The 8,790-nt window shown below is 41.2% G+C and overlaps 1 pseudogene; it reads right to left on the minus strand.

Annotated features, from left to right (window-relative positions):
- Window positions 1-8,115: 8,115 nt before the first annotated feature.
- LOC148690645 (uncharacterized) lies at window positions 8,116-8,790 on the minus strand (annotated as a pseudogene).

The raw sequence follows: 8,790 nt of genomic DNA on the forward strand, positions 1-8,790 counted from the left end.
CTTGTTCCTCTAACATTTCAGCCACTTGCACTCCCATTCTCTCCCAAAACCGTGCACATGCATTCTCCTTGCATTTCCAGCCATTCCACATGCTATTTCAGCCACATGCACTCATAATCATTCAACCAACTTTGCACATGCATTCATCATCATAACCTAGCTGTCATGTTCCCCCCATTTCACCTATAAATAAGCATCCATTGCATTCATTCTCATTAACATCCATTCACCACAGAAATAAGGCCTTTGTGCCAGAAATTCACCCATTCCATACACTTTTCCATTTCAGAATGTAGACATCAAACCACCCTTGCCGTGCTCTCCCTTACAATCCAAACACCATCCTTCCATTTCCACCACTCCCCAAACCATTCACACCATCAAACTATCCCTAGACCTTGTGCTACAACGAAGAGGAAGAGAATAGTGCCTAAACGTTCATACAATTCAAGTTTGAGTTGTTGGAATGTTTAGGTGTTTCTTTGATTTCAAGGTTTAATGTCAATACTCTTTGTTTGTACGAATGAGGAATGGAAGATAAGAGGGCCTAAACGTTCATACAATTCAAGTTTGAGTTGTTGGAATGTTTAGGTGTTTCTTTGATTCTCTTTGTTTTGTACCATGAGGAACTAAACCCCCCTTGGTTAGGGGGTGATTCGAATATATGTTTATGCTTGCATTTTGATTTGAATACTTCTAATTGCGTTTCATAAGTTGTGGATTCAATTCGTTTAACTGTTTGATTGATAACTTATTTATGTATGTTCATTGAGAGTGCACACTTAATTTTCATGCATGAATATGACGCTAGAATATAAGTGAGTTTCACCTAATCGTTATGAACTTATATTCACAAGTAGTGGAGGTTGCTTATAAACAATCGCGTTAAACGAATTCTTGGCATAAGTTTCATGCAATCCATAGTAACGAATGCCTCGTCAACACTTATAATTTTCATAGAGCGTAATGATTCTTGCTTGTATCTCTTCTATGCATTCATGTTGAGGACTTGTGGGGAATGTTTTGAATTGTTGTATGCGCTAACCCATCCAATTCAATAACGTTAGGAAGATTTGAAGGTTAATTAGTGCATCACGGTTAACCCGGGGTGTTGAGTTTCATGGTTTATTGAAATGCAATTGGAAATCATTTTATTATGCAAGTATAACATGTATGGAGATGAATCCCTTAGCCATTCTATCATCCATTCATTCCATTCCATCAAATTCGTTTTACAATCTATTTAGTTTATTAACTTGTTTTGTTATTTCAATTTTCGTATAAATCTAAATCCCCCTTTACTTTAATGTCCAATTGAGTTAGAAATCAATTTAGTTTGTGTTTATGAGTGTTTTGATTCATTTTATTTCCCAATTTCGTCCAAATTCACCAAAGTGCTCAAAACTGCCCAGAAAGTGATTTTAAGGCAGTTTTGAGTGTTTTGGGTGATGTTTGAGTCTTTTGGTTTGTTTTAATGTTTTAAAGTTTAGTTTTGCATTCTTTGAGTCTAGTATAGTGTTTCATATTGTTATTTTACGTTTTTGAGTCAAATCCAAGTGATTAACAGTCCCTCCTAATCCTCGGTCCAGAACGATCCCTACTTATACATATACTACAATTTGACGAAAAGAGGGTTAATTTGTGTGCGTATAAATCACGCATCACACATGCACGACCATTTACCCCAGTATAGCTCACTTGATACCAAAGCCAAGGTCGAGGGAGCCAGATTTCAAGTCCACGAAGAACACAAGCATGTTTTGTGGTTACCACGAGTTTAATGGCCATGACGACGAGAAATGCATTACCCTCCGTGATCATATTGAAGCTTTGGCACGTGAGGGAAAAATTGACCAGTTCCTCCTTCACCCTCCAAGGGATAACCGTAACCAACGCCAAGTGAATGTATATATTCCATAAGCAGTGGCACACCCATATCTGAATCTTCCAACAGGGCCATGAAAAACAATGAATGAACGTTGAAGCCTAGCCACCAAGTGTTTCACGTGGAAGACATCAGGGCAGGCAAGTATCAAAAGCCAAATTGGGATCCAATATATTTCTACCCTGAGGAAGAAAGAGGTATCATCTATCCTCACAACGACCCACTGGTTGTGGTTGTTTACATAGCCAACTTTGATGTACGACGAATCCTGGTAGACACGGGGGCGTCGGTTAATATCAAGTTTGCTGAAGCTTTCAAAACACTTAATGTAGCTGAACACTTGCTCGATCACTCGGTTTCTCCTCTGATAAGTTTCTCTGGTGATGTCGTGCAACCTTTAGGGAATGTACATTTACCCTTCATCATCGGTACAGGCCCGTACACAGCCACCATCACCACTAACTTCTTGGTGGTTGACTGCCCAACGACATACAATGTCATCTTTGGGCACACATGTATTAATGATCTCAAGGCAATGGTTACATCAAAGGAGATCAACTTAGTGCACGATCATGTTACAACACTTCAGTCAAGCAACAACACTTGCATGTACCCAAAGAAACACTTTCTATACATGACCAAGTTATCAAGACTAGCTCGGACAAAGCCAACTTGAATATTCACGGTGGTAACAATCAACCCGATGATCCTCGAGATGACTCTTTCACCCAGCAAGCACAATCTGCTGAAGAGTTGGAGAAGGTCTCTATCTCAAAAGCACAATCTGCTCATTGGCAACACTTTGTCACCACCCATTCGGTTGGCATTGATCTCTTTTTTGCAAGAGAACACTGAAGTCTTCGCCTGGTCATACGAGGACATGCCAGACATCTCTCCCGATATCATTTGTCATCGCTTGAGTATTGATCCCAAGACCAAGCCAGTGAGACAGAAGCAAAGATCTTATGATGCTGAACGATATGAAGCAATGAAGGCAGAAGTTGAAAAACTCAAAAGCATAGGCTTCATCCGTGAAGTCAATTATCCAACGTGGGTAGCAAATGTGGTCCTTGTTAAGAAAAATCCGACCAAGGAAAGTCTCTTGCTTCAAAAGATCTTGTGGAGAATATGTGTCAACTACACCGACTTAAACAAAGGATGCCCGAATGATAGCTTTCCCCTTCCTCTCATTAATAGACTTGTAGACTCTACAGTAGGGTGTGAACTCTTGAGCTTCATGGATGCTTACTCAGGGTACAATCAAATCCTCATGAACCCTTCGGACCAAGAACACACGGCCTTCACCACTGACAGAGGACTATATTGCTATAAAGTCATGCCATTCGGCCTAAAGAATGCAGGGGTGACTTATCAAAGATTAGTCAATTCAATGTTCGCTGAACAGATTGGGAAAAGCATGGAAGTTTATGTTGATGATATGTTAGTCAAAAGCAAACATGCTGACCAACACATTGCCAACTTGTCTGAAACTTTTTCCATCCTGAAAAAATATCGAATGAGGTTGAACCCCAACAAATGCGCTTTCAGTGTGGGCTCTGGAAAATTCTTGGGCTTCATGATTAGCCAACGAGGCATTGAAGCTAACCCCGAGAAGATCAAAGCAATCATAGACATGAAAGAACCAGTAACCTTTAAAAACATGCAGAGCCTTACTGGCAAGGTGGCAGCCTTGACCAGGTTCATCTCTAAGGCCACAGACAAATGCGCTCATTTTTTCAAAGCACTTAAGGGAAGTAAGACGTACATCACGTGGACCGATGAATGTGCCGAAGCATTTAAGAACCTCAAGGAGTACATGAGTAAAGCCCCTCTGCTTTCCAAACTTGAGGTTGGCGACACCCTAATTGTCTATCTATCTGTCTCAGCTTCAGCAGTTAGTTCCGTCCTCATTCGTAGGGATGGTAGTATCGAACGACCTGTCTACTACGCTAGCAAGGTTCTACAAGATGCGGAGACACGATACTCCAACATTGAGAAATTAGCTCTAGCATTAGTCATGTCTGCTCCGAAACTTCGCCCCTACTTCCAAGCACACTCCATCATCGTGCTTACCAATCACCCCTTTTGACAAATACTTCAGAGTCCTGACAATTCGGGGTGACTGATCAAATGGGCCATAGCATTGGGAGAGTTTGACATTTTCTACCACCCAAAGCTAGCTGAAAATGGCCAAGCAGTTACAGATTTCATTGTGGAATTCACTTATCCCGTTGACATTTCTCCTACACCTGAGGCAGCGGCTTCATCACCCCTGGAAACCCGGAAGGTAGAACCAACACTCCCAGTATGGACTCTATATGTTGATGGCTCATCCAACCGAAAAGGTTGTGGAGCAGGACTAGTCCTGACTACCCTCGACAAAGTGGCAATGGAGTATGTTCTTCGCTTCAAATTCAAGGCGCCAAACAATGAAGCCGAGTATGAGGCCCTTTTAGTAGGCTTACGTTTGGCCAAATACTTGAGAGTAAACAAATTAATATCTTCAGTGACTCCCAATTGGTGGTTAACCAGGTCACAAACAACTTTGACGCTAAGGATAACTCCATGGCAGCGTATCTTACGCAAACGCAGCTTTTGCTCAGGCACTTCCACTACCAGATCACCCAAGTCCCTTGAGCGGCAAACAATCATGCAGACACTTTGGCTTGCCTCGCCTCAGCAGTGGAAGACAAGATTGGGAGAAAAATTCATGTCGAATTATTGGCAACACCAAGCACCATGGTCACAGAAGTGTGTAACTTGAAACAGGGGGATAACTGGATCACTCCAATTTATAAATTCCTTGTTCATGGCACTCTCCTAAATGATAAAGTCCAAGCTAAACAGATTTGATACAAGTTTACCCGCTACCTGATCATTAATGACCAACTCTACAAGCGAGGTCTTAACCTACCATACTTACGGTGCCTCACACCTGCGGAAGCGGAAATTGTCCTTCGAGAAATACTTGAAGGAGTCTACGGAGATCATGCTGGATCTCGATCCCTAGCACACAAGGCTTTTTGCCAAGGATATTACTGGCCAACACTCCACCAAGATGCCATCAGAATATCCCGCTCATGTGATAAGTGTCAACGCTACGTAACTATTCATCACTCCTCTCACGAGCCTCTTACTCCTATGATCAGCCCTTGGCCCTTGGCCCAATAGGGACTTGATTTGATCGGCCCAATACCTGTAGGAAAGGGCAAGGTCTGCTATGCAATCGTTGTAGTTGACTACTTCACAAAGTGGGCCAAAGTAGAACCCTTGGCAACCATTACTAAGGCAAAAATAGAAGACTTCGTATGGAAGACCATCCTTTGCAGATTTGGCATTCCTAATGCAATAGTCACGGAAAATGGGCGACAGTTCGACAACAAGAAGTTCAGGATGTTCTGTTCTAAGTTCAATATCAACTTATGTTTTGCCTCCCCACAGTCTAACGGACAAGTTGAGGCCATCAACAAAATAATCAAGCGTACTTTGAAAACTAGCTTGGACAAGGCTAAAGGTTGTTGGCCAGAATTTGTACCCCAAGTTCTTTGGTCATATCGCACTTCATATCGGACTTCAACAGGAGAAACTTCATTCTCCCCTGCCTTTGGTACAGAGGTTGTTGTCCCAGTTGAGCTTGAGCAAGCAACGTTTTAAGTCCAGAACTACATGCAAAGTGAAAATGACAAATAACTCACCCTCAACTTGGATCTAGTCAAGGAATACAGAAGCCAGGCTTACTTGAGGAATGTTGCCTACAAGCAGCGCATCTCCAACTACTATGACTCAAGAGTCAAACCTCACTCTTTCAAAGTGGGGGACTGGGTATTGAAGAAAAGACTACTCTGCGACAGAGTCTCGAGTGAAGACATGCTTAGCCCAAATTAGGATGGACCGTTTGAAGTTATTGGCATCAGTCGCCCTGGTTCTTACAAGCTCAGGAGCTCCGATGGCAAGACCCTTGGCCATCCATGAAACGCTGATCACTTGAAGTACTATTACAAGTAGACTCACATTGTACAAGTGTTGAGCTACGGCCATTCGGCATCCTATGTAATGAAGGCCATTTGGCATCAATTCAATAAAGAGGTGATTTAAACAACTTGGTCCTAACTCCCTTACATCTCTATCACTGAAACGCTCAAGTTTGAAGCTTCAACACGAATGTTTACAACATGAAATAAAGTCTAAGTATATGTCAACATGACTTATATCCAAACAAGGGATCCCTTCATGCATAGCCACAACACATTCATACATAAACATCATACATTCCAACACATCTATACATAAGCCAACTGTGCTTCGAAAGGGTTCAACATACTTTGTGTCATTCGACACTTGCTACAATGTGCCTCGACACCTTGCCCTTATTCTCACCAACCAAGTGATGAAATGTGAAGAAAGAACTCATCTTCATGCCACCAACGAGGTGATGAAATGTACAACCTGTACTCTCCTTCATGCCACTAACCAGGTGATAAAATGTACAACCTGTACTTTAATATCACTTGGCAACCTAGCACTTATGCCACCAACCAAGTGAAGAAGGAACTCATCTTCGTGCCACCAACCAAGTGATGAAATGTGATGAAAGGTGATAAAGGAACTCATATTCGTACCACTAACCAAGTGATGAAAGCAACTCACCATTCATTCCACCAACCAGAAGACGAGTGGTACAACTTGTACATGTAAACTCTTAGCATTCAAAATAATAAAAAACCCTCAAGCTTTACAACTTAACTAGGGGAGCACTTATGCCTAACAAGAGTTATAGTCACTAACAAAGTCTTATTGCAAGCCAACAACGGCTTCAGTGCATGGTATACGAAGATCAAGCTCTTCAGCCCTCTTACATATGCTTCAGACATTTCTCCTCTGTAACAATGCAAACACTACAACTCGTAGAAAGCTTCACACACTCTTGATCAAGACTGTTCGAAGCAAATTCAATTTATATGGTTCATCCAAACCTTTGACTACTACAAGGTGTGGCTTGCATCACAATCTCTTGCTCAACAGTGTGGAAGCAAAATTTGTATATGTTGTCTCTCTTCCACAAAATTTGTATATGTTGTCACTCCCACATTTTCAAATTTCTAATTTTTCCCCAAAAAAAAAAAAAAAAAAACAGAAAAAGAAAAAGAAATTGGGAAATTCAACAACTTCAACAAATGGAGGGTAACTACAACTCTCAAAAGCTTCACACACTCTTGATCAAGATAGTGTGAAGCAAAATCAATTTATGGTGCCCAACAAAGCTTCAATACAAAAGTTTCACCTACAAAGGTTTAACTCTCAACTACAAATCTTCAACACAAAAGCTTCACCTACAAAGTTTCAACACAAGAGCTTCATCTACAAAGCTTCAATACAAAAGCTTCACCTACAAAGCTTCATTCACCTACAAAGGTTCAACTCCCAACTACAAAGCTTCAACACAAAAGCTTCAACTACAAAGCTTCAACACAAAAACTTCAACACAAAAGCTTCAACACCAAAGTTTCACCTACAAAGGTTTAACTCTCAACTACAAAGCTTCAACACCAAAGCTTCAACACAAAAACTTCAACACCAAAAACTTCACCTACAAAGGTTCAACTCTCAACTACAAAGCTTCAACACGAAAGCTTCAACACCCAACTACAAAGCTTTAACACCAAAACTTCACCTACAAAAGCTTCAACACCAAAACTTCACCCCAAAAAAACAAAAAAAAAAAAAAAAAAAAAAAAAAATGAAAAAAAAGAAAGAAATGAGCCTAGGCCTCCCTTTCTTTGGGCCTAACAACTTTCATACCAAATATATATGAAGGAGGAGTTTTGGGCAACCACTTAGAAAGGAAAATGGTGAAGTTTTGTTTGAAAATTTGCCTACTAGCAAGACACCTCCCTCGACCGGAGACTTGGAGGACTCCTACCATATACCACTACACCTTGGTACTCAGAAATTTCACGACTACTCAGTGCCTTGGATTTTTCAAGTCCCCAACCGAGAAGTTTTCCTCACTCAAGAAATTAAGGGAGCACTACTTCAACCTACAGGGTCCACCCACGAAGTTTCAACATGCAAACTTCAACAAAATAAAAAATTCAAAGAATTTAGTGAAGGATACCTTAGTGTATTTAACACAACACGTTGAATAAAGTAAAACTTATTTATTAATATCTTCGATAAATTACAAATACGTGCATACACATGAATCAAAACAAACAAACAGGAGGGCGCCTTCACAAAGGCTACTCATCAGAAGTCTCAACACTCGGCAAAGCCCCAGAAATAGGAGGCACTGAAGGGTGATTATTTGGAGCCTCAGTACTGGGCAGAACCCCAGAAAGAGGAAGCACCATAGGTTGATCATTTGGAGCTTCAGTATGTGGTACAGCCCTAGAGGACAAAGGCAATAAATGCCTTTCGAACAAACTCACAAACCTTTGATGATCATTTAAAATCTGACCCTCGGATTCCTGTAACTGGTCAAGCTTTCTCTTCATGGTTGTAGAATAGCTATGTACGAGCATGTTCAACTGTCTATTCTCGTGCTTAAGCCCTCTGATCTCCTGTTTCAGACTTATCACTTCAGCCGCCAACGATTCAACTTGGCGGGTTCGAGCAAATAGGCGTTGGACTATATTAGACACAGAACCTGCACATTGAACACTGAAAGCCAGAGAATCCTTAACAGCCAACTCATCGGATCGTTTGGAAAGTAGTCTGTTGTCTTTGGGAGTAAGAAGATTCTTGGCCACCACCGCAGCGGTCATATCATTCTTCATCACAGAGTCCCTAATAGTAAGAGGACCAGTAGGAGATAAGAAGGATGGGCGCTATATGTTATCTTGAGGAGACATGGCTACCTCTTCTACAACATTCAAGTCTAAATGACGGTCGGACAGGCCAGACAT

This window comes from Pyrus communis, chromosome 15, assembly GCF_041283825.1.
Source record: "Pyrus communis isolate YQ-2024b chromosome 15, ASM4128382v1, whole genome shotgun sequence".
Lineage (NCBI taxonomy): Eukaryota > Viridiplantae > Streptophyta > Magnoliopsida > Rosales > Rosaceae > Pyrus > Pyrus communis.